This window comes from Schistocerca cancellata, unplaced genomic scaffold (assembly GCF_023864275.1).
Source record: "Schistocerca cancellata isolate TAMUIC-IGC-003103 unplaced genomic scaffold, iqSchCanc2.1 HiC_scaffold_546, whole genome shotgun sequence".
NCBI classification, from domain to species: Eukaryota; Metazoa; Arthropoda; class Insecta; order Orthoptera; family Acrididae; genus Schistocerca; species Schistocerca cancellata.
The window spans coordinates 1-22,214 of record NW_026046559.1 but is presented as its reverse complement, the minus strand read 5'-3'; the positions used below and the strand labels follow the sequence as shown (position 1 = coordinate 22,214).

The 22,214-nt window shown below is 52.1% G+C and overlaps 32 non-coding genes across 32 annotated transcripts; all 32 read right to left on the bottom strand.

Moving 5' to 3' along the window:
- Window positions 1–220: 220 nt before the first annotated feature.
- Trnas-aga (transfer RNA serine (anticodon AGA)) lies at window positions 221–302 on the bottom strand. The gene has a single exon. It is a non-coding gene; the product is annotated as a tRNA-Ser (tRNA).
- A 677-nt stretch (window positions 303–979) lies between these two features.
- On the bottom strand, window positions 980–1,061 carry Trnas-cga (transfer RNA serine (anticodon CGA)). The gene has a single exon. It is a non-coding gene; the product is annotated as a tRNA-Ser (tRNA).
- A 565-nt stretch (window positions 1,062–1,626) lies between these two features.
- On the bottom strand, window positions 1,627–1,708 carry Trnas-aga (transfer RNA serine (anticodon AGA)). Its single transcript has one exon. It is a non-coding gene; the product is annotated as a tRNA-Ser (tRNA).
- A 677-nt stretch (window positions 1,709–2,385) lies between these two features.
- Trnas-cga (transfer RNA serine (anticodon CGA)) lies at window positions 2,386–2,467 on the bottom strand. Its single transcript has one exon. It is a non-coding gene; the product is annotated as a tRNA-Ser (tRNA).
- A 565-nt stretch (window positions 2,468–3,032) lies between these two features.
- Window positions 3,033–3,114, bottom strand: Trnas-aga (transfer RNA serine (anticodon AGA)). The gene has a single exon. It is a non-coding gene; the product is annotated as a tRNA-Ser (tRNA).
- A 677-nt stretch (window positions 3,115–3,791) lies between these two features.
- On the bottom strand, window positions 3,792–3,873 carry Trnas-cga (transfer RNA serine (anticodon CGA)). The gene has a single exon. It is a non-coding gene; the product is annotated as a tRNA-Ser (tRNA).
- A 565-nt stretch (window positions 3,874–4,438) lies between these two features.
- Window positions 4,439–4,520, bottom strand: Trnas-aga (transfer RNA serine (anticodon AGA)). Its single transcript has one exon. It is a non-coding gene; the product is annotated as a tRNA-Ser (tRNA).
- Window positions 4,521–5,197: 677 nt separating this feature from the next.
- Window positions 5,198–5,279, bottom strand: Trnas-cga (transfer RNA serine (anticodon CGA)). Its single transcript has one exon. It is a non-coding gene; the product is annotated as a tRNA-Ser (tRNA).
- A 565-nt stretch (window positions 5,280–5,844) lies between these two features.
- On the bottom strand, window positions 5,845–5,926 carry Trnas-aga (transfer RNA serine (anticodon AGA)). Its single transcript has one exon. It is a non-coding gene; the product is annotated as a tRNA-Ser (tRNA).
- Window positions 5,927–6,603: 677 nt separating this feature from the next.
- On the bottom strand, window positions 6,604–6,685 carry Trnas-cga (transfer RNA serine (anticodon CGA)). The gene has a single exon. It is a non-coding gene; the product is annotated as a tRNA-Ser (tRNA).
- A 565-nt stretch (window positions 6,686–7,250) lies between these two features.
- On the bottom strand, window positions 7,251–7,332 carry Trnas-aga (transfer RNA serine (anticodon AGA)). The gene has a single exon. It is a non-coding gene; the product is annotated as a tRNA-Ser (tRNA).
- A 677-nt stretch (window positions 7,333–8,009) lies between these two features.
- On the bottom strand, window positions 8,010–8,091 carry Trnas-cga (transfer RNA serine (anticodon CGA)). Its single transcript has one exon. It is a non-coding gene; the product is annotated as a tRNA-Ser (tRNA).
- A 565-nt stretch (window positions 8,092–8,656) lies between these two features.
- Window positions 8,657–8,738, bottom strand: Trnas-aga (transfer RNA serine (anticodon AGA)). The gene has a single exon. It is a non-coding gene; the product is annotated as a tRNA-Ser (tRNA).
- Window positions 8,739–9,415: 677 nt separating this feature from the next.
- Window positions 9,416–9,497, bottom strand: Trnas-cga (transfer RNA serine (anticodon CGA)). Its single transcript has one exon. It is a non-coding gene; the product is annotated as a tRNA-Ser (tRNA).
- Window positions 9,498–10,062: 565 nt separating this feature from the next.
- Window positions 10,063–10,144, bottom strand: Trnas-aga (transfer RNA serine (anticodon AGA)). Its single transcript has one exon. It is a non-coding gene; the product is annotated as a tRNA-Ser (tRNA).
- Window positions 10,145–10,821: 677 nt separating this feature from the next.
- Window positions 10,822–10,903, bottom strand: Trnas-cga (transfer RNA serine (anticodon CGA)). Its single transcript has one exon. It is a non-coding gene; the product is annotated as a tRNA-Ser (tRNA).
- A 565-nt stretch (window positions 10,904–11,468) lies between these two features.
- On the bottom strand, window positions 11,469–11,550 carry Trnas-aga (transfer RNA serine (anticodon AGA)). Its single transcript has one exon. It is a non-coding gene; the product is annotated as a tRNA-Ser (tRNA).
- Window positions 11,551–12,227: 677 nt separating this feature from the next.
- Trnas-cga (transfer RNA serine (anticodon CGA)) lies at window positions 12,228–12,309 on the bottom strand. Its single transcript has one exon. It is a non-coding gene; the product is annotated as a tRNA-Ser (tRNA).
- Window positions 12,310–12,874: 565 nt separating this feature from the next.
- Window positions 12,875–12,956, bottom strand: Trnas-aga (transfer RNA serine (anticodon AGA)). Its single transcript has one exon. It is a non-coding gene; the product is annotated as a tRNA-Ser (tRNA).
- Window positions 12,957–13,633: 677 nt separating this feature from the next.
- Trnas-cga (transfer RNA serine (anticodon CGA)) lies at window positions 13,634–13,715 on the bottom strand. The gene has a single exon. It is a non-coding gene; the product is annotated as a tRNA-Ser (tRNA).
- A 565-nt stretch (window positions 13,716–14,280) lies between these two features.
- Trnas-aga (transfer RNA serine (anticodon AGA)) lies at window positions 14,281–14,362 on the bottom strand. The gene has a single exon. It is a non-coding gene; the product is annotated as a tRNA-Ser (tRNA).
- A 677-nt stretch (window positions 14,363–15,039) lies between these two features.
- Trnas-cga (transfer RNA serine (anticodon CGA)) lies at window positions 15,040–15,121 on the bottom strand. Its single transcript has one exon. It is a non-coding gene; the product is annotated as a tRNA-Ser (tRNA).
- Window positions 15,122–15,686: 565 nt separating this feature from the next.
- Window positions 15,687–15,768, bottom strand: Trnas-aga (transfer RNA serine (anticodon AGA)). The gene has a single exon. It is a non-coding gene; the product is annotated as a tRNA-Ser (tRNA).
- A 677-nt stretch (window positions 15,769–16,445) lies between these two features.
- Window positions 16,446–16,527, bottom strand: Trnas-cga (transfer RNA serine (anticodon CGA)). Its single transcript has one exon. It is a non-coding gene; the product is annotated as a tRNA-Ser (tRNA).
- A 566-nt stretch (window positions 16,528–17,093) lies between these two features.
- Window positions 17,094–17,175, bottom strand: Trnas-aga (transfer RNA serine (anticodon AGA)). Its single transcript has one exon. It is a non-coding gene; the product is annotated as a tRNA-Ser (tRNA).
- A 677-nt stretch (window positions 17,176–17,852) lies between these two features.
- On the bottom strand, window positions 17,853–17,934 carry Trnas-cga (transfer RNA serine (anticodon CGA)). The gene has a single exon. It is a non-coding gene; the product is annotated as a tRNA-Ser (tRNA).
- Window positions 17,935–18,499: 565 nt separating this feature from the next.
- On the bottom strand, window positions 18,500–18,581 carry Trnas-aga (transfer RNA serine (anticodon AGA)). Its single transcript has one exon. It is a non-coding gene; the product is annotated as a tRNA-Ser (tRNA).
- Window positions 18,582–19,258: 677 nt separating this feature from the next.
- On the bottom strand, window positions 19,259–19,340 carry Trnas-cga (transfer RNA serine (anticodon CGA)). Its single transcript has one exon. It is a non-coding gene; the product is annotated as a tRNA-Ser (tRNA).
- A 565-nt stretch (window positions 19,341–19,905) lies between these two features.
- Trnas-aga (transfer RNA serine (anticodon AGA)) lies at window positions 19,906–19,987 on the bottom strand. Its single transcript has one exon. It is a non-coding gene; the product is annotated as a tRNA-Ser (tRNA).
- Window positions 19,988–20,664: 677 nt separating this feature from the next.
- Trnas-cga (transfer RNA serine (anticodon CGA)) lies at window positions 20,665–20,746 on the bottom strand. Its single transcript has one exon. It is a non-coding gene; the product is annotated as a tRNA-Ser (tRNA).
- Window positions 20,747–21,311: 565 nt separating this feature from the next.
- On the bottom strand, window positions 21,312–21,393 carry Trnas-aga (transfer RNA serine (anticodon AGA)). The gene has a single exon. It is a non-coding gene; the product is annotated as a tRNA-Ser (tRNA).
- Window positions 21,394–22,067: 674 nt separating this feature from the next.
- On the bottom strand, window positions 22,068–22,149 carry Trnas-cga (transfer RNA serine (anticodon CGA)). Its single transcript has one exon. It is a non-coding gene; the product is annotated as a tRNA-Ser (tRNA).
- Between the last annotated feature and the right edge of the window lie 65 nt (window positions 22,150–22,214).

Below are 22,214 nucleotides of genomic sequence, written 5' to 3'. Positions count from 1 at the left end.
GGCTCGTAACAGACTATCGAAGAAAACTGACACACGATGTAAAATCAAATTGCAGCAGTTTTTACGTCTCATACGTTGAAGCAGAGGAGCTACGTGTTTTCTCGACACTCACTGGGCGATTGGAAAATTCACAAGCGTCTCGAATGCAATGTTTCCCACGTATTCGCTCATTTCACGGTTCCGTTGGAGATGCTCTTCACCTCTTGACACAAAAATGAAACGCAGTCGGTAGGACTCGAACCTACGCTCCCAGAGGGAATCTGATTTCTAGTCAGACGCCTTAACCACTCGGCCACGACTGCCGGTCACACAAGCGTCTGCCGACAAGTGAAAACGGCTCCTTTTAAAGCAACCTGACGGCAGAAAACGACATGGCCTCACTCGTTTCAGTAGTGCTTCCGTGGCCAGCGCAGTAGCCGTTACGACAGTGTATTAATTTTCGCCCGGACAGGGGCTTGAACGCGGGACCTTTTGGTTGAAGGCATAGTGCTCTGCCGACTCAGCTACCCTGTCCGCCTGCCAAGGATTATGGTACAGCTGCAATGTGTGGCAGTGATTCGCGTGTCGTAATTACTGGCTTGTGGCTCCAATGGCGACTTCACCGACTTCCCACTGACGCACCGCTGACGCTAGTTTTCTCTCGTCTTAAACGATGGACGTACTTTCAAGCAGCTGCGAGATCTTACGAAAAGAAACGCTGCACCACTGCCTGTGCCGCACTCGAATGACTCAATTGCGATTCTTAAAAAGAAATGAATGCTCGCTCTGTCCAACACTTTCAAGCACGTCTGCGTACTCACGAACACGGCGACGGCGCGAGAAAATGACGGGGGTGCGCTCGTGGGCCTGCGACGGTTTTCTGCATTACTAGCTTCCGTGCGAGGTGAACCGATAGCCACAGGAAGCAGGGGCCGCCGCGAAAATCAGTATTCTTAAACATGCGTGCGAAAATTTGTGCTCGTTTGTACGCAAAATCGCACGCAGCCGGTAGGATTCGAACCTACGCTCCCAGAGGCAATCTGATTTCGAGTCAGACGCCTTAACCACTCGGCCACGACTGCCGGTGGCGCCAGCTCCTCCCGACACATGCAACTGCTGCCGTTTAGAGCACTGCAGTGCCAGGAAACGGCACAGCTGCATTCTTTTCCGTCGTGCTTTCACCGCTACTAGGCGAGCCGCTACCAAAGTATTAAAATTTCCGCCCGCACAGGGACTTGAACCCTGGACCCTCACGTCAAATGCCTTATGCTCTACCGACTGAGCTATCCGGGCTCACCTCACGTTACTACACCTCCCACTATGCTACGGACACATTGCCTCTTGTCCTTTACTGTTGGGCAATCGTTGCATGGAGCTGTTACTAATTAAGCGTCCTCTGAAATGCTGTCTACAAACGCATCACGCTAGGCTCGTAACAGACTATCGAAGAAAACTGACACACGATGTAAAATCAAATTGCAGCAGTTTTTACGTCTCATACGTTGAAGCAGAGGAGCTACGTGTTTTCTCGACACTCACTGGGCGATTGGAAAATTCACAAGCGTCTCGAATGCAATGTTTCCCACGTATTCGCTCATTTCACGGTTCCGTTGGAGATGCTCTTCACCTCTTGACACAAAAATGAAACGCAGTCGGTAGGACTCGAACCTACGCTCCCAGAGGGAATCTGATTTCTAGTCAGACGCCTTAACCACTCGGCCACGACTGCCGGTCACACAAGCGTCTGCCGACAAGTGAAAACGGCTCCTTTTAAAGCAACCTGACGGCAGAAAACGACATGGCCTCACTCGTTTCAGTAGTGCTTCCGTGGCCAGCGCAGTAGCCGTTACGACAGTGTATTAATTTTCGCCCGGACAGGGGCTTGAACGCGGGACCTTTTGGTTGAAGGCATAGTGCTCTGCCGACTCAGCTACCCTGTCCGCCTGCCAAGGATTATGGTACAGCTGCAATGTGTGGCAGTGATTCGCGTGTCGTAATTACTGGCTTGTGGCTCCAATGGCGACTTCACCGACTTCCCACTGACGCACCGCTGACGCTAGTTTTCTCTCGTCTTAAACGATGGACGTACTTTCAAGCAGCTGCGAGATCTTACGAAAAGAAACGCTGCACCACTGCCTGTGCCGCACTCGAATGACTCAATTGCGATTCTTAAAAAGAAATGAATGCTCGCTCTGTCCAACACTTTCAAGCACGTCTGCGTACTCACGAACACGGCGACGGCGCGAGAAAATGACGGGGGTGCGCTCGTGGGCCTGCGACGGTTTTCTGCATTACTAGCTTCCGTGCGAGGTGAACCGATAGCCACAGGAAGCAGGGGCCGCCGCGAAAATCAGTATTCTTAAACATGCGTGCGAAAATTTGTGCTCGTTTGTACGCAAAATCGCACGCAGCCGGTAGGATTCGAACCTACGCTCCCAGAGGCAATCTGATTTCGAGTCAGACGCCTTAACCACTCGGCCACGACTGCCGGTGGCGCCAGCTCCTCCCGACACATGCAACTGCTGCCGTTTAGAGCACTGCAGTGCCAGGAAACGGCACAGCTGCATTCTTTTCCGTCGTGCTTTCACCGCTACTAGGCGAGCCGCTACCAAAGTATTAAAATTTCCGCCCGCACAGGGACTTGAACCCTGGACCCTCACGTCAAATGCCTTATGCTCTACCGACTGAGCTATCCGGGCTCACCTCACGTTACTACACCTCCCACTATGCTACGGACACATTGCCTCTTGTCCTTTACTGTTGGGCAATCGTTGCATGGAGCTGTTACTAATTAAGCGTCCTCTGAAATGCTGTCTACAAACGCATCACGCTAGGCTCGTAACAGACTATCGAAGAAAACTGACACACGATGTAAAATCAAATTGCAGCAGTTTTTACGTCTCATACGTTGAAGCAGAGGAGCTACGTGTTTTCTCGACACTCACTGGGCGATTGGAAAATTCACAAGCGTCTCGAATGCAATGTTTCCCACGTATTCGCTCATTTCACGGTTCCGTTGGAGATGCTCTTCACCTCTTGACACAAAAATGAAACGCAGTCGGTAGGACTCGAACCTACGCTCCCAGAGGGAATCTGATTTCTAGTCAGACGCCTTAACCACTCGGCCACGACTGCCGGTCACACAAGCGTCTGCCGACAAGTGAAAACGGCTCCTTTTAAAGCAACCTGACGGCAGAAAACGACATGGCCTCACTCGTTTCAGTAGTGCTTCCGTGGCCAGCGCAGTAGCCGTTACGACAGTGTATTAATTTTCGCCCGGACAGGGGCTTGAACGCGGGACCTTTTGGTTGAAGGCATAGTGCTCTGCCGACTCAGCTACCCTGTCCGCCTGCCAAGGATTATGGTACAGCTGCAATGTGTGGCAGTGATTCGCGTGTCGTAATTACTGGCTTGTGGCTCCAATGGCGACTTCACCGACTTCCCACTGACGCACCGCTGACGCTAGTTTTCTCTCGTCTTAAACGATGGACGTACTTTCAAGCAGCTGCGAGATCTTACGAAAAGAAACGCTGCACCACTGCCTGTGCCGCACTCGAATGACTCAATTGCGATTCTTAAAAAGAAATGAATGCTCGCTCTGTCCAACACTTTCAAGCACGTCTGCGTACTCACGAACACGGCGACGGCGCGAGAAAATGACGGGGGTGCGCTCGTGGGCCTGCGACGGTTTTCTGCATTACTAGCTTCCGTGCGAGGTGAACCGATAGCCACAGGAAGCAGGGGCCGCCGCGAAAATCAGTATTCTTAAACATGCGTGCGAAAATTTGTGCTCGTTTGTACGCAAAATCGCACGCAGCCGGTAGGATTCGAACCTACGCTCCCAGAGGCAATCTGATTTCGAGTCAGACGCCTTAACCACTCGGCCACGACTGCCGGTGGCGCCAGCTCCTCCCGACACATGCAACTGCTGCCGTTTAGAGCACTGCAGTGCCAGGAAACGGCACAGCTGCATTCTTTTCCGTCGTGCTTTCACCGCTACTAGGCGAGCCGCTACCAAAGTATTAAAATTTCCGCCCGCACAGGGACTTGAACCCTGGACCCTCACGTCAAATGCCTTATGCTCTACCGACTGAGCTATCCGGGCTCACCTCACGTTACTACACCTCCCACTATGCTACGGACACATTGCCTCTTGTCCTTTACTGTTGGGCAATCGTTGCATGGAGCTGTTACTAATTAAGCGTCCTCTGAAATGCTGTCTACAAACGCATCACGCTAGGCTCGTAACAGACTATCGAAGAAAACTGACACACGATGTAAAATCAAATTGCAGCAGTTTTTACGTCTCATACGTTGAAGCAGAGGAGCTACGTGTTTTCTCGACACTCACTGGGCGATTGGAAAATTCACAAGCGTCTCGAATGCAATGTTTCCCACGTATTCGCTCATTTCACGGTTCCGTTGGAGATGCTCTTCACCTCTTGACACAAAAATGAAACGCAGTCGGTAGGACTCGAACCTACGCTCCCAGAGGGAATCTGATTTCTAGTCAGACGCCTTAACCACTCGGCCACGACTGCCGGTCACACAAGCGTCTGCCGACAAGTGAAAACGGCTCCTTTTAAAGCAACCTGACGGCAGAAAACGACATGGCCTCACTCGTTTCAGTAGTGCTTCCGTGGCCAGCGCAGTAGCCGTTACGACAGTGTATTAATTTTCGCCCGGACAGGGGCTTGAACGCGGGACCTTTTGGTTGAAGGCATAGTGCTCTGCCGACTCAGCTACCCTGTCCGCCTGCCAAGGATTATGGTACAGCTGCAATGTGTGGCAGTGATTCGCGTGTCGTAATTACTGGCTTGTGGCTCCAATGGCGACTTCACCGACTTCCCACTGACGCACCGCTGACGCTAGTTTTCTCTCGTCTTAAACGATGGACGTACTTTCAAGCAGCTGCGAGATCTTACGAAAAGAAACGCTGCACCACTGCCTGTGCCGCACTCGAATGACTCAATTGCGATTCTTAAAAAGAAATGAATGCTCGCTCTGTCCAACACTTTCAAGCACGTCTGCGTACTCACGAACACGGCGACGGCGCGAGAAAATGACGGGGGTGCGCTCGTGGGCCTGCGACGGTTTTCTGCATTACTAGCTTCCGTGCGAGGTGAACCGATAGCCACAGGAAGCAGGGGCCGCCGCGAAAATCAGTATTCTTAAACATGCGTGCGAAAATTTGTGCTCGTTTGTACGCAAAATCGCACGCAGCCGGTAGGATTCGAACCTACGCTCCCAGAGGCAATCTGATTTCGAGTCAGACGCCTTAACCACTCGGCCACGACTGCCGGTGGCGCCAGCTCCTCCCGACACATGCAACTGCTGCCGTTTAGAGCACTGCAGTGCCAGGAAACGGCACAGCTGCATTCTTTTCCGTCGTGCTTTCACCGCTACTAGGCGAGCCGCTACCAAAGTATTAAAATTTCCGCCCGCACAGGGACTTGAACCCTGGACCCTCACGTCAAATGCCTTATGCTCTACCGACTGAGCTATCCGGGCTCACCTCACGTTACTACACCTCCCACTATGCTACGGACACATTGCCTCTTGTCCTTTACTGTTGGGCAATCGTTGCATGGAGCTGTTACTAATTAAGCGTCCTCTGAAATGCTGTCTACAAACGCATCACGCTAGGCTCGTAACAGACTATCGAAGAAAACTGACACACGATGTAAAATCAAATTGCAGCAGTTTTTACGTCTCATACGTTGAAGCAGAGGAGCTACGTGTTTTCTCGACACTCACTGGGCGATTGGAAAATTCACAAGCGTCTCGAATGCAATGTTTCCCACGTATTCGCTCATTTCACGGTTCCGTTGGAGATGCTCTTCACCTCTTGACACAAAAATGAAACGCAGTCGGTAGGACTCGAACCTACGCTCCCAGAGGGAATCTGATTTCTAGTCAGACGCCTTAACCACTCGGCCACGACTGCCGGTCACACAAGCGTCTGCCGACAAGTGAAAACGGCTCCTTTTAAAGCAACCTGACGGCAGAAAACGACATGGCCTCACTCGTTTCAGTAGTGCTTCCGTGGCCAGCGCAGTAGCCGTTACGACAGTGTATTAATTTTCGCCCGGACAGGGGCTTGAACGCGGGACCTTTTGGTTGAAGGCATAGTGCTCTGCCGACTCAGCTACCCTGTCCGCCTGCCAAGGATTATGGTACAGCTGCAATGTGTGGCAGTGATTCGCGTGTCGTAATTACTGGCTTGTGGCTCCAATGGCGACTTCACCGACTTCCCACTGACGCACCGCTGACGCTAGTTTTCTCTCGTCTTAAACGATGGACGTACTTTCAAGCAGCTGCGAGATCTTACGAAAAGAAACGCTGCACCACTGCCTGTGCCGCACTCGAATGACTCAATTGCGATTCTTAAAAAGAAATGAATGCTCGCTCTGTCCAACACTTTCAAGCACGTCTGCGTACTCACGAACACGGCGACGGCGCGAGAAAATGACGGGGGTGCGCTCGTGGGCCTGCGACGGTTTTCTGCATTACTAGCTTCCGTGCGAGGTGAACCGATAGCCACAGGAAGCAGGGGCCGCCGCGAAAATCAGTATTCTTAAACATGCGTGCGAAAATTTGTGCTCGTTTGTACGCAAAATCGCACGCAGCCGGTAGGATTCGAACCTACGCTCCCAGAGGCAATCTGATTTCGAGTCAGACGCCTTAACCACTCGGCCACGACTGCCGGTGGCGCCAGCTCCTCCCGACACATGCAACTGCTGCCGTTTAGAGCACTGCAGTGCCAGGAAACGGCAAAGCTGCATTCTTTTCCGTCGTGCTTTCACCGCTACTAGGCGAGCCGCTACCAAAGTATTAAAATTTCCGCCCGCACAGGGACTTGAACCCTGGACCCTCACGTCAAATGCCTTATGCTCTACCGACTGAGCTATCCGGGCTCACCTCACGTTACTACACCTCCCACTATGCTACGGACACATTGCCTCTTGTCCTTTACTGTTGGGCAATCGTTGCATGGAGCTGTTACTAATTAAGCGTCCTCTGAAATGCTGTCTACAAACGCATCACGCTAGGCTCGTAACAGACTATCGAAGAAAACTGACACACGATGTAAAATCAAATTGCAGCAGTTTTTACGTCTCATACGTTGAAGCAGAGGAGCTACGTGTTTTCTCGACACTCACTGGGCGATTGGAAAATTCACAAGCGTCTCGAATGCAATGTTTCCCACGTATTCGCTCATTTCACGGTTCCGTTGGAGATGCTCTTCACCTCTTGACACAAAAATGAAACGCAGTCGGTAGGACTCGAACCTACGCTCCCAGAGGGAATCTGATTTCTAGTCAGACGCCTTAACCACTCGGCCACGACTGCCGGTCACACAAGCGTCTGCCGACAAGTGAAAACGGCTCCTTTTAAAGCAACCTGACGGCAGAAAACGACATGGCCTCACTCGTTTCAGTAGTGCTTCCGTGGCCAGCGCAGTAGCCGTTACGACAGTGTATTAATTTTCGCCCGGACAGGGGCTTGAACGCGGGACCTTTTGGTTGAAGGCATAGTGCTCTGCCGACTCAGCTACCCTGTCCGCCTGCCAAGGATTATGGTACAGCTGCAATGTGTGGCAGTGATTCGCGTGTCGTAATTACTGGCTTGTGGCTCCAATGGCGACTTCACCGACTTCCCACTGACGCACCGCTGACGCTAGTTTTCTCTCGTCTTAAACGATGGACGTACTTTCAAGCAGCTGCGAGATCTTACGAAAAGAAACGCTGCACCACTGCCTGTGCCGCACTCGAATGACTCAATTGCGATTCTTAAAAAGAAATGAATGCTCGCTCTGTCCAACACTTTCAAGCACGTCTGCGTACTCACGAACACGGCGACGGCGCGAGAAAATGACGGGGGTGCGCTCGTGGGCCTGCGACGGTTTTCTGCATTACTAGCTTCCGTGCGAGGTGAACCGATAGCCACAGGAAGCAGGGGCCGCCGCGAAAATCAGTATTCTTAAACATGCGTGCGAAAATTTGTGCTCGTTTGTACGCAAAATCGCACGCAGCCGGTAGGATTCGAACCTACGCTCCCAGAGGCAATCTGATTTCGAGTCAGACGCCTTAACCACTCGGCCACGACTGCCGGTGGCGCCAGCTCCTCCCGACACATGCAACTGCTGCCGTTTAGAGCACTGCAGTGCCAGGAAACGGCACAGCTGCATTCTTTTCCGTCGTGCTTTCACCGCTACTAGGCGAGCCGCTACCAAAGTATTAAAATTTCCGCCCGCACAGGGACTTGAACCCTGGACCCTCACGTCAAATGCCTTATGCTCTACCGACTGAGCTATCCGGGCTCACCTCACGTTACTACACCTCCCACTATGCTACGGACACATTGCCTCTTGTCCTTTACTGTTGGGCAATCGTTGCATGGAGCTGTTACTAATTAAGCGTCCTCTGAAATGCTGTCTACAAACGCATCACGCTAGGCTCGTAACAGACTATCGAAGAAAACTGACACACGATGTAAAATCAAATTGCAGCAGTTTTTACGTCTCATACGTTGAAGCAGAGGAGCTACGTGTTTTCTCGACACTCACTGGGCGATTGGAAAATTCACAAGCGTCTCGAATGCAATGTTTCCCACGTATTCGCTCATTTCACGGTTCCGTTGGAGATGCTCTTCACCTCTTGACACAAAAATGAAACGCAGTCGGTAGGACTCGAACCTACGCTCCCAGAGGGAATCTGATTTCTAGTCAGACGCCTTAACCACTCGGCCACGACTGCCGGTCACACAAGCGTCTGCCGACAAGTGAAAACGGCTCCTTTTAAAGCAACCTGACGGCAGAAAACGACATGGCCTCACTCGTTTCAGTAGTGCTTCCGTGGCCAGCGCAGTAGCCGTTACGACAGTGTATTAATTTTCGCCCGGACAGGGGCTTGAACGCGGGACCTTTTGGTTGAAGGCATAGTGCTCTGCCGACTCAGCTACCCTGTCCGCCTGCCAAGGATTATGGTACAGCTGCAATGTGTGGCAGTGATTCGCGTGTCGTAATTACTGGCTTGTGGCTCCAATGGCGACTTCACCGACTTCCCACTGACGCACCGCTGACGCTAGTTTTCTCTCGTCTTAAACGATGGACGTACTTTCAAGCAGCTGCGAGATCTTACGAAAAGAAACGCTGCACCACTGCCTGTGCCGCACTCGAATGACTCAATTGCGATTCTTAAAAAGAAATGAATGCTCGCTCTGTCCAACACTTTCAAGCACGTCTGCGTACTCACGAACACGGCGACGGCGCGAGAAAATGACGGGGGTGCGCTCGTGGGCCTGCGACGGTTTTCTGCATTACTAGCTTCCGTGCGAGGTGAACCGATAGCCACAGGAAGCAGGGGCCGCCGCGAAAATCAGTATTCTTAAACATGCGTGCGAAAATTTGTGCTCGTTTGTACGCAAAATCGCACGCAGCCGGTAGGATTCGAACCTACGCTCCCAGAGGCAATCTGATTTCGAGTCAGACGCCTTAACCACTCGGCCACGACTGCCGGTGGCGCCAGCTCCTCCCGACACATGCAACTGCTGCCGTTTAGAGCACTGCAGTGCCAGGAAACGGCACAGCTGCATTCTTTTCCGTCGTGCTTTCACCGCTACTAGGCGAGCCGCTACCAAAGTATTAAAATTTCCGCCCGCACAGGGACTTGAACCCTGGACCCTCACGTCAAATGCCTTATGCTCTACCGACTGAGCTATCCGGGCTCACCTCACGTTACTACACCTCCCACTATGCTACGGACACATTGCCTCTTGTCCTTTACTGTTGGGCAATCGTTGCATGGAGCTGTTACTAATTAAGCGTCCTCTGAAATGCTGTCTACAAACGCATCACGCTAGGCTCGTAACAGACTATCGAAGAAAACTGACACACGATGTAAAATCAAATTGCAGCAGTTTTTACGTCTCATACGTTGAAGCAGAGGAGCTACGTGTTTTCTCGACACTCACTGGGCGATTGGAAAATTCACAAGCGTCTCGAATGCAATGTTTCCCACGTATTCGCTCATTTCACGGTTCCGTTGGAGATGCTCTTCACCTCTTGACACAAAAATGAAACGCAGTCGGTAGGACTCGAACCTACGCTCCCAGAGGGAATCTGATTTCTAGTCAGACGCCTTAACCACTCGGCCACGACTGCCGGTCACACAAGCGTCTGCCGACAAGTGAAAACGGCTCCTTTTAAAGCAACCTGACGGCAGAAAACGACATGGCCTCACTCGTTTCAGTAGTGCTTCCGTGGCCAGCGCAGTAGCCGTTACGACAGTGTATTAATTTTCGCCCGGACAGGGGCTTGAACGCGGGACCTTTTGGTTGAAGGCATAGTGCTCTGCCGACTCAGCTACCCTGTCCGCCTGCCAAGGATTATGGTACAGCTGCAATGTGTGGCAGTGATTCGCGTGTCGTAATTACTGGCTTGTGGCTCCAATGGCGACTTCACCGACTTCCCACTGACGCACCGCTGACGCTAGTTTTCTCTCGTCTTAAACGATGGACGTACTTTCAAGCAGCTGCGAGATCTTACGAAAAGAAACGCTGCACCACTGCCTGTGCCGCACTCGAATGACTCAATTGCGATTCTTAAAAAGAAATGAATGCTCGCTCTGTCCAACACTTTCAAGCACGTCTGCGTACTCACGAACACGGCGACGGCGCGAGAAAATGACGGGGGTGCGCTCGTGGGCCTGCGACGGTTTTCTGCATTACTAGCTTCCGTGCGAGGTGAACCGATAGCCACAGGAAGCAGGGGCCGCCGCGAAAATCAGTATTCTTAAACATGCGTGCGAAAATTTGTGCTCGTTTGTACGCAAAATCGCACGCAGCCGGTAGGATTCGAACCTACGCTCCCAGAGGCAATCTGATTTCGAGTCAGACGCCTTAACCACTCGGCCACGACTGCCGGTGGCGCCAGCTCCTCCCGACACATGCAACTGCTGCCGTTTAGAGCACTGCAGTGCCAGGAAACGGCACAGCTGCATTCTTTTCCGTCGTGCTTTCACCGCTACTAGGCGAGCCGCTACCAAAGTATTAAAATTTCCGCCCGCACAGGGACTTGAACCCTGGACCCTCACGTCAAATGCCTTATGCTCTACCGACTGAGCTATCCGGGCTCACCTCACGTTACTACACCTCCCACTATGCTACGGACACATTGCCTCTTGTCCTTTACTGTTGGGCAATCGTTGCATGGAGCTGTTACTAATTAAGCGTCCTCTGAAATGCTGTCTACAAACGCATCACGCTAGGCTCGTAACAGACTATCGAAGAAAACTGACACACGATGTAAAATCAAATTGCAGCAGTTTTTACGTCTCATACGTTGAAGCAGAGGAGCTACGTGTTTTCTCGACACTCACTGGGCGATTGGAAAATTCACAAGCGTCTCGAATGCAATGTTTCCCACGTATTCGCTCATTTCACGGTTCCGTTGGAGATGCTCTTCACCTCTTGACACAAAAATGAAACGCAGTCGGTAGGACTCGAACCTACGCTCCCAGAGGGAATCTGATTTCTAGTCAGACGCCTTAACCACTCGGCCACGACTGCCGGTCACACAAGCGTCTGCCGACAAGTGAAAACGGCTCCTTTTAAAGCAACCTGACGGCAGAAAACGACATGGCCTCACTCGTTTCAGTAGTGCTTCCGTGGCCAGCGCAGTAGCCGTTACGACAGTGTATTAATTTTCGCCCGGACAGGGGCTTGAACGCGGGACCTTTTGGTTGAAGGCATAGTGCTCTGCCGACTCAGCTACCCTGTCCGCCTGCCAAGGATTATGGTACAGCTGCAATGTGTGGCAGTGATTCGCGTGTCGTAATTACTGGCTTGTGGCTCCAATGGCGACTTCACCGACTTCCCACTGACGCACCGCTGACGCTAGTTTTCTCTCGTCTTAAACGATGGACGTACTTTCAAGCAGCTGCGAGATCTTACGAAAAGAAACGCTGCACCACTGCCTGTGCCGCACTCGAATGACTCAATTGCGATTCTTAAAAAGAAATGAATGCTCGCTCTGTCCAACACTTTCAAGCACGTCTGCGTACTCACGAACACGGCGACGGCGCGAGAAAATGACGGGGGTGCGCTCGTGGGCCTGCGACGGTTTTCTGCATTACTAGCTTCCGTGCGAGGTGAACCGATAGCCACAGGAAGCAGGGGCCGCCGCGAAAATCAGTATTCTTAAACATGCGTGCGAAAATTTGTGCTCGTTTGTACGCAAAATCGCACGCAGCCGGTAGGATTCGAACCTACGCTCCCAGAGGCAATCTGATTTCGAGTCAGACGCCTTAACCACTCGGCCACGACTGCCGGTGGCGCCAGCTCCTCCCGACACATGCAACTGCTGCCGTTTAGAGCACTGCAGTGCCAGGAAACGGCACAGCTGCATTCTTTTCCGTCGTGCTTTCACCGCTACTAGGCGAGCCGCTACCAAAGTATTAAAATTTCCGCCCGCACAGGGACTTGAACCCTGGACCCTCACGTCAAATGCCTTATGCTCTACCGACTGAGCTATCCGGGCTCACCTCACGTTACTACACCTCCCACTATGCTACGGACACATTGCCTCTTGTCCTTTACTGTTGGGCAATCGTTGCATGGAGCTGTTACTAATTAAGCGTCCTCTGAAATGCTGTCTACAAACGCATCACGCTAGGCTCGTAACAGACTATCGAAGAAAACTGACACACGATGTAAAATCAAATTGCAGCAGTTTTTACGTCTCATACGTTGAAGCAGAGGAGCTACGTGTTTTCTCGACACTCACTGGGCGATTGGAAAATTCACAAGCGTCTCGAATGCAATGTTTCCCACGTATTCGCTCATTTCACGGTTCCGTTGGAGATGCTCTTCACCTCTTGACACAAAAATGAAACGCAGTCGGTAGGACTCGAACCTACGCTCCCAGAGGGAATCTGATTTCTAGTCAGACGCCTTAACCACTCGGCCACGACTGCCGGTCACACAAGCGTCTGCCGACAAGTGAAAACGGCTCCTTTTAAAGCAACCTGACGGCAGAAAACGACATGGCCTCACTCGTTTCAGTAGTGCTTCCGTGGCCAGCGCAGTAGCCGTTACGACAGTGTATTAATTTTCGCCCGGACAGGGGCTTGAACGCGGGACCTTTTGGTTGAAGGCATAGTGCTCTGCCGACTCAGCTACCCTGTCCGCCTGCCAAGGATTATGGTACAGCTGCAATGTGTGGCAGTGATTCGCGTGTCGTAATTACTGGCTTGTGGCTCCAATGGCGACTTCACCGACTTCCCACTGACGCACCGCTGACGCTAGTTTTCTCTCGTCTTAAACGATGGACGTACTTTCAAGCAGCTGCGAGATCTTACGAAAAGAAACGCTGCACCACTGCCTGTGCCGCACTCGAATGACTCAATTGCGATTCTTAAAAAGAAATGAATGCTCGCTCTGTCCAACACTTTCAAGCACGTCTGCGTACTCACGAACACGGCGACGGCGCGAGAAAATGACGGGGGTGCGCTCGTGGGCCTGCGACGGTTTTCTGCATTACTAGCTTCCGTGCGAGGTGAACCGATAGCCACAGGAAGCAGGGGCCGCCGCGAAAATCAGTATTCTTAAACATGCGTGCGAAAATTTGTGCTCGTTTGTACGCAAAATCGCACGCAGCCGGTAGGATTCGAACCTACGCTCCCAGAGGCAATCTGATTTCGAGTCAGACGCCTTAACCACTCGGCCACGACTGCCGGTGGCGCCAGCTCCTCCCGACACATGCAACTGCTGCCGTTTAGAGCACTGCAGTGCCAGGAAACGGCACAGCTGCATTCTTTTCCGTCGTGCTTTCACCGCTACTAGGCGAGCCGCTACCAAAGTATTAAAATTTCCGCCCGCACAGGGACTTGAACCCTGGACCCTCACGTCAAATGCCTTATGCTCTACCGACTGAGCTATCCGGGCTCACCTCACGTTACTACACCTCCCACTATGCTACGGACACATTGCCTCTTGTCCTTTACTGTTGGGCAATCGTTGCATGGAGCTGTTACTAATTAAGCGTCCTCTGAAATGCTGTCTACAAACGCATCACGCTAGGCTCGTAACAGACTATCGAAGAAAACTGACACACGATGTAAAATCAAATTGCAGCAGTTTTTACGTCTCATACGTTGAAGCAGAGGAGCTACGTGTTTTCTCGACACTCACTGGGCGATTGGAAAATTCACAAGCGTCTCGAATGCAATGTTTCCCACGTATTCGCTCATTTCACGGTTCCGTTGGAGATGCTCTTCACCTCTTGACACAAAAATGAAACGCAGTCGGTAGGACTCGAACCTACGCTCCCAGAGGGAATCTGATTTCTAGTCAGACGCCTTAACCACTCGGCCACGACTGCCGGTCACACAAGCGTCTGCCGACAAGTGAAAACGGCTCCTTTTAAAGCAACCTGACGGCAGAAAACGACATGGCCTCACTCGTTTCAGTAGTGCTTCCGTGGCCAGCGCAGTAGCCGTTACGACAGTGTATTAATTTTCGCCCGGACAGGGGCTTGAACGCGGGACCTTTTGGTTGAAGGCATAGTGCTCTGCCGACTCAGCTACCCTGTCCGCCTGCCAAGGATTATGGTACAGCTGCAATGTGTGGCAGTGATTCGCGTGTCGTAATTACTGGCTTGTGGCTCCAATGGCGACTTCACCGACTTCCCACTGACGCACCGCTGACGCTAGTTTTCTCTCGTCTTAAACGATGGACGTACTTTCAAGCAGCTGCGAGATCTTACGAAAAGAAACGCTGCACCACTGCCTGTGCCGCACTCGAATGACTCAATTGCGATTCTTAAAAAGAAATGAATGCTCGCTCTGTCCAACACTTTCAAGCACGTCTGCGTACTCACGAACACGGCGACGGCGCGAGAAAATGACGGGGGTGCGCTCGTGGGCCTGCGACGGTTTTCTGCATTACTAGCTTCCGTGCGAGGTGAACCGATAGCCACAGGAAGCAGGGGCCGCCGCGAAAATCAGTATTCTTAAACATGCGTGCGAAAATTTGTGCTCGTTTGTACGCAAAATCGCACGCAGCCGGTAGGATTCGAACCTACGCTCCCAGAGGCAATCTGATTTCGAGTCAGACGCCTTAACCACTCGGCCACGACTGCCGGTGGCGCCAGCTCCTCCCGACACATGCAACTGCTGCCGTTTAGAGCACTGCAGTGCCAGGAAACGGCACAGCTGCATTCTTTTCCGTCGTGCTTTCACCGCTACTAGGCGAGCCGCTACCAAAGTATTAAAATTTCCGCCCGCACAGGGACTTGAACCCTGGACCCTCACGTCAAATGCCTTATGCTCTACCGACTGAGCTATCCGGGCTCACCTCACGTTACTACACCTCCCACTATGCTACGGACACATTGCCTCTTGTCCTTTACTGTTGGGCAATCGTTGCATGGAGCTGTTACTAATTAAGCGTCCTCTGAAATGCTGTCTACAAACGCATCACGCTAGGCTCGTAACAGACTATCGAAGAAAACTGACACACGATGTAAAATCAAATTGCAGCAGTTTTTACGTCTCATACGTTGAAGCAGAGGAGCTACGTGTTTTCTCGACACTCACTGGGCGATTGGAAAATTCACAAGCGTCTCGAATGCAATGTTTCCCACGTATTCGCTCATTTCACGGTTCCGTTGGAGATGCTCTTCACCTCTTGACACAAAAATGAAACGCAGTCGGTAGGACTCGAACCTACGCTCCCAGAGGGAATCTGATTTCTAGTCAGACGCCTTAACCACTCGGCCACGACTGCCGGTCACACAAGCGTCTGCCGACAAGTGAAAACGGCTCCTTTTAAAGCAACCTGACGGCAGAAAACGACATGGCCTCACTCGTTTCAGTAGTGCTTCCGTGGCCAGCGCAGTAGCCGTTACGACAGTGTATTAATTTTCGCCCGGACAGGGGCTTGAACGCGGGACCTTTTGGTTGAAGGCATAGTGCTCTGCCGACTCAGCTACCCTGTCCGCCTGCCAAGGATTATGGTACAGCTGCAATGTGTGGCAGTGATTCGCGTGTCGTAATTACTGGCTTGTGGCTCCAATGGCGACTTCACCGACTTCCCACTGACGCACCGCTGACGCTAGTTTTCTCTCGTCTTAAACGATGGACGTACTTTCAAGCAGCTGCGAGATCTTACGAAAAGAAACGCTGCACCACTGCCTGTGCCGCACTCGAATGACTCAATTGCGATTCTTAAAAAGAAATGAATGCTCGCTCTGTCCAACACTTTCAAGCACGTCTGCGTACTCACGAACACGGCGACGGCGCGAGAAAATGACGGGGGTGCGCTCGTGGGCCTGCGACGGTTTTCTGCATTACTAGCTTCCGTGCGAGGTGAACCGATAGCCACAGGAAGCAGGGGCCGCCGCGAAAATCAGTATTCTTAAACATGCGTGCGAAAATTTGTGCTCGTTTGTACGCAAAATCGCACGCAGCCGGTAGGATTCGAACCTACGCTCCCAGAGGCAATCTGATTTCGAGTCAGACGCCTTAACCACTCGGCCACGACTGCCGGTGGCGCCAGCTCCTCCCGACACATGCAACTGCTGCCGTTTAGAGCACTGCAGTGCCAGGAAACGGCACAGCTGCATTCTTTTCCGTCGTGCTTTCACCGCTACTAGGCGAGCCGCTACCAAAGTATTAAAATTTCCGCCCGCACAGGGACTTGAACCCTGGACCCTCACGTCAAATGCCTTATGCTCTACCGACTGAGCTATCCGGGCTCACCTCACGTTACTACACCTCCCACTATGCTACGGACACATTGCCTCTTGTCCTTTACTGTTGGGCAATCGTTGCATGGAGCTGTTACTAATTAAGCGTCCTCTGAAATGCTGTCTACAAACGCATCACGCTAGGCTCGTAACAGACTATCGAAGAAAAACTGACACACGATGTAAAATCAAATTGCAGCAGTTTTTACGTCTCATACGTTGAAGCAGAGGAGCTACGTGTTTTCTCGACACTCACTGGGCGATTGGAAAATTCACAAGCGTCTCGAATGCAATGTTTCCCACGTATTCGCTCATTTCACGGTTCCGTTGGAGATGCTCTTCACCTCTTGACACAAAAATGAAACGCAGTCGGTAGGACTCGAACCTACGCTCCCAGAGGGAATCTGATTTCTAGTCAGACGCCTTAACCACTCGGCCACGACTGCCGGTCACACAAGCGTCTGCCGACAAGTGAAAACGGCTCCTTTTAAAGCAACCTGACGGCAGAAAACGACATGGCCTCACTCGTTTCAGTAGTGCTTCCGTGGCCAGCGCAGTAGCCGTTACGACAGTGTATTAATTTTCGCCCGGACAGGGGCTTGAACGCGGGACCTTTTGGTTGAAGGCATAGTGCTCTGCCGACTCAGCTACCCTGTCCGCCTGCCAAGGATTATGGTACAGCTGCAATGTGTGGCAGTGATTCGCGTGTCGTAATTACTGGCTTGTGGCTCCAATGGCGACTTCACCGACTTCCCACTGACGCACCGCTGACGCTAGTTTTCTCTCGTCTTAAACGATGGACGTACTTTCAAGCAGCTGCGAGATCTTACGAAAAGAAACGCTGCACCACTGCCTGTGCCGCACTCGAATGACTCAATTGCGATTCTTAAAAAGAAATGAATGCTCGCTCTGTCCAACACTTTCAAGCACGTCTGCGTACTCACGAACACGGCGACGGCGCGAGAAAATGACGGGGGTGCGCTCGTGGGCCTGCGACGGTTTTCTGCATTACTAGCTTCCGTGCGAGGTGAACCGATAGCCACAGGAAGCAGGGGCCGCCGCGAAAATCAGTATTCTTAAACATGCGTGCGAAAATTTGTGCTCGTTTGTACGCAAAATCGCACGCAGCCGGTAGGATTCGAACCTACGCTCCCAGAGGCAATCTGATTTCGAGTCAGACGCCTTAACCACTCGGCCACGACTGCCGGTGGCGCCAGCTCCTCCCGACACATGCAACTGCTGCCGTTTAGAGCACTGCAGTGCCAGGAAACGGCACAGCTGCATTCTTTTCCGTCGTGCTTTCACCGCTACTAGGCGAGCCGCTACCAAAGTATTAAAATTTCCGCCCGCACAGGGACTTGAACCCTGGACCCTCACGTCAAATGCCTTATGCTCTACCGACTGAGCTATCCGGGCTCACCTCACGTTACTACACCTCCCACTATGCTACGGACACATTGCCTCTTGTCCTTTACTGTTGGGCAATCGTTGCATGGAGCTGTTACTAATTAAGCGTCCTCTGAAATGCTGTCTACAAACGCATCACGCTAGGCTCGTAACAGACTATCGAAGAAAACTGACACACGATGTAAAATCAAATTGCAGCAGTTTTTACGTCTCATACGTTGAAGCAGAGGAGCTACGTGTTTTCTCGACACTCACTGGGCGATTGGAAAATTCACAAGCGTCTCGAATGCAATGTTTCCCACGTATTCGCTCATTTCACGGTTCCGTTGGAGATGCTCTTCACCTCTTGACACAAAAATGAAACGCAGTCGGTAGGACTCGAACCTACGCTCCCAGAGGGAATCTGATTTCTAGTCAGACGCCTTAACCACTCGGCCACGACTGCCGGTCACACAAGCGTCTGCCGACAAGTGAAAACGGCTCCTTTTAAAGCAACCTGACGGCAGAAAACGACATGGCCTCACTCGTTTCAGTAGTGCTTCCGTGGCCAGCGCAGTAGCCGTTACGACAGTGTATTAATTTTCGCCCGGACAGGGGCTTGAACGCGGGACCTTTTGGTTGAAGGCATAGTGCTCTGCCGACTCAGCTACCCTGTCCGCCTGCCAAGGATTATGGTACAGCTGCAATGTGTGGCAGTGATTCGCGTGTCGTAATTACTGGCTTGTGGCTCCAATGGCGACTTCACCGACTTCCCACTGACGCACCGCTGACGCTAGTTTTCTCTCGTCTTAAACGATGGACGTACTTTCAAGCAGCTGCGAGATCTTACGAAAAGAAACGCTGCACCACTGCCTGTGCCGCACTCGAATGACTCAATTGCGATTCTTAAAAAGAAATGAATGCTCGCTCTGTCCAACACTTTCAAGCACGTCTGCGTACTCACGAACACGGCGACGGCGCGAGAAAATGACGGGGGTGCGCTCGTGGGCCTGCGACGGTTTTCTGCATTACTAGCTTCCGTGCGAGGTGAACCGATAGCCACAGGAAGCAGGGGCCGCCGCGAAAATCAGTATTCTTAAACATGCGTGCGAAAATTTGTGCTCGTTTGTACGCAAAATCGCACGCAGCCGGTAGGATTCGAACCTACGCTCCCAGAGGCAATCTGATTTCGAGTCAGACGCCTTAACCACTCGGCCACGACTGCCGGTGGCGCCAGCTCCTCCCGACACATGCAACTGCTGCCGTTTAGAGCACTGCAGTGCCAGGAAACGGCACAGCTGCATTCTTTTCCGTCGTGCTTTCACCGCTACTAGGCGAGCCGCTACCAAAGTATTAAAATTTCCGCCCGCACAGGGACTTGAACCCTGGACCCTCACGTCAAATGCCTTATGCTCTACCGACTGAGCTATCCGGGCTCACCTCACGTTACTACACCTCCCACTATGCTACGGACACATTGCCTCTTGTCCTTTACTGTTGGGCAATCGTTGCATGGAGCTGTTACTAATTAAGCGTCCTCTGAAATGCTGTCTACAAACGCATCACGCTAGGCTCGTAACAGACTATCGAAGAAAACTGACACACGATGTAAAATCAAATTGCAGCAGTTTTTACGTCTCATACGTTGAAGCAGAGGAGCTACGTGTTTTCTCGACACTCACTGGGCGATTGGAAAATTCACAAGCGTCTCGAATGCAATGTTTCCCACGTATTCGCTCATTTCACGGTTCCGTTGGAGATGCTCTTCACCTCTTGACACAAAAATGAAACGCAGTCGGTAGGACTCGAACCTACGCTCCCAGAGGGAATCTGATTTCTAGTCAGACGCCTTAACCACTCGGCCACGACTGCCGGTCACACAAGCGTCTGCCGACAAGTGAAAACGGCTCCTTTTAAAGCAACCTGACGGCAGAAAACGACATGGCCTCACTCGTTTCAGTAGTGCTTCCGTGGCCAGCGCAGTAGCCGTTACGACAGTGTATTAATTTTCGCCCGGACAGGGGCTTGAACGCGGGACCTTTTGGTTGAAGGCATAGTGCTCTGCCGACTCAGCTACCCTGTCCGCCTGCCAAGGATTATGGTACAGCTGCAATGTGTGGCAGTGATTCGCGTGTCGTAATTACTGGCTTGTGGCTCCAATGGCGACTTCACCGACTTCCCACTGACGCACCGCTGACGCTAGTTTTCTCTCGTCTTAAACGATGGACGTACTTTCAAGCAGCTGCGAGATCTTACGAAAAGAAACGCTGCACCACTGCCTGTGCCGCACTCGAATGACTCAATTGCGATTCTTAAAAAGAAATGAATGCTCGCTCTGTCCAACACTTTCAAGCACGTCTGCGTACTCACGAACACGGCGACGGCGCGAGAAAATGACGGGGGTGCGCTCGTGGGCCTGCGACGGTTTTCTGCATTACTAGCTTCCGTGCGAGGTGAACCGATAGCCACAGGAAGCAGGGGCCGCCGCGAAAATCAGTATTCTTAAACATGCGTGCGAAAATTTGTGCTCGTTTGTACGCAAAATCGCACGCAGCCGGTAGGATTCGAACCTACGCTCCCAGAGGCAATCTGATTTCGAGTCAGACGCCTTAACCACTCGGCCACGACTGCCGGTGGCGCCAGCTCCTCCCGACACATGCAACTGCTGCCGTTTAGAGCACTGCAGTGCCAGGAAACGGCACAGCTGCATTCTTTTCCGTCGTGCTTTCACCGCTACTAGGCGAGCCGCTACCAAAGTATTAAAATTTCCGCCCGCACAGGGACTTGAACCCTGGACCCTCACGTCAAATGCCTTATGCTCTACCGACTGAGCTATCCGGGCTCACCTCACGTTACTACACCTCCCACTATGCTACGGACACATTGCCTCTTGTCCTTTACTGTTGGGCAATCGTTGCATGGAGCTGTTACTAATTAAGCGTCCTCTGAAATGCTGTCTACAAACGCATCACGCTAGGCTCGTAACAGACTATCGAAGAAAACTGACACACGATGTAAAATCAAATTGCAGCAGTTTTTACGTCTCATACGTTGAAGCAGAGGAGCTACGTGTTTTCTCGACACTCACTGGGCGATTGGAAAATTCACAAGCGTCTCGAATGCAATGTTTCCCACGTATTCGCTCATTTCACGGTTCCGTTGGAGATGCTCTTCACCTCTTGACACAAAAATGAAACGCAGTCGGTAGGACTCGAACCTACGCTCCCAGAGGGAATCTGATTTCTAGTCAGACGCCTTAACCACTCGGCCACGACTGCCGGTCACACAAGCGTCTGCCGACAAGTGAAAACGGCTCCTTTTAAAGCAACCTGACGGCAGAAAACGACATGGCCTCACTCGTTTCAGTAGTGCTTCCGTGGCCAGCGCAGTAGCCGTTACGACAGTGTATTAATTTTCGCCCGGACAGGGGCTTGAACGCGGGACCTTTTGGTTGAAGGCATAGTGCTCTGCCGACTCAGCTACCCTGTCCGCCTGCCAAGGATTATGGTACAGCTGCAATGTGTGGCAGTGATTCGCGTGTCGTAATTACTGGCTTGTGGCTCCAATGGCGACTTCACCGACTTCCCACTGACGCACCGCTGACGCTAGTTTTCTCTCGTCTTAAACGATGGACGTACTTTCAAGCAGCTGCGAGATCTTACGAAAAGAAACGCTGCACCACTGCCTGTGCCGCACTCGAATGACTCAATTGCGATTCTTAAAAAGAAATGAATGCTCGCTCTGTCCAACACTTTCAAGCACGTCTGCGTACTCACGAACACGGCGACGGCGCGAGAAAATGACGGGGGTCTCGTGGGCCTGCGACGGTTTTCTGCATTACTAGCTTCCGTGCGAGGTGAACCGATAGCCACAGGAAGCAGGGGCCGCCGCGAAAATCAGTATTCTTAAACATGCGTGCGAAAATTTGTGCTCGTTTGTACGCAAAATCGCACGCAGCCGGTAGGATTCGAACCTACGCTCCCAGAGGCAATCTGATTTCGAGTCAGACGCCTTAACCACTCGGCCACGACTGCCGGTGGCGCCAGCTCCTCCCGACACATGCAACTGCTGCCGTTTAGAGCACTGCAGTGCCAGGAAA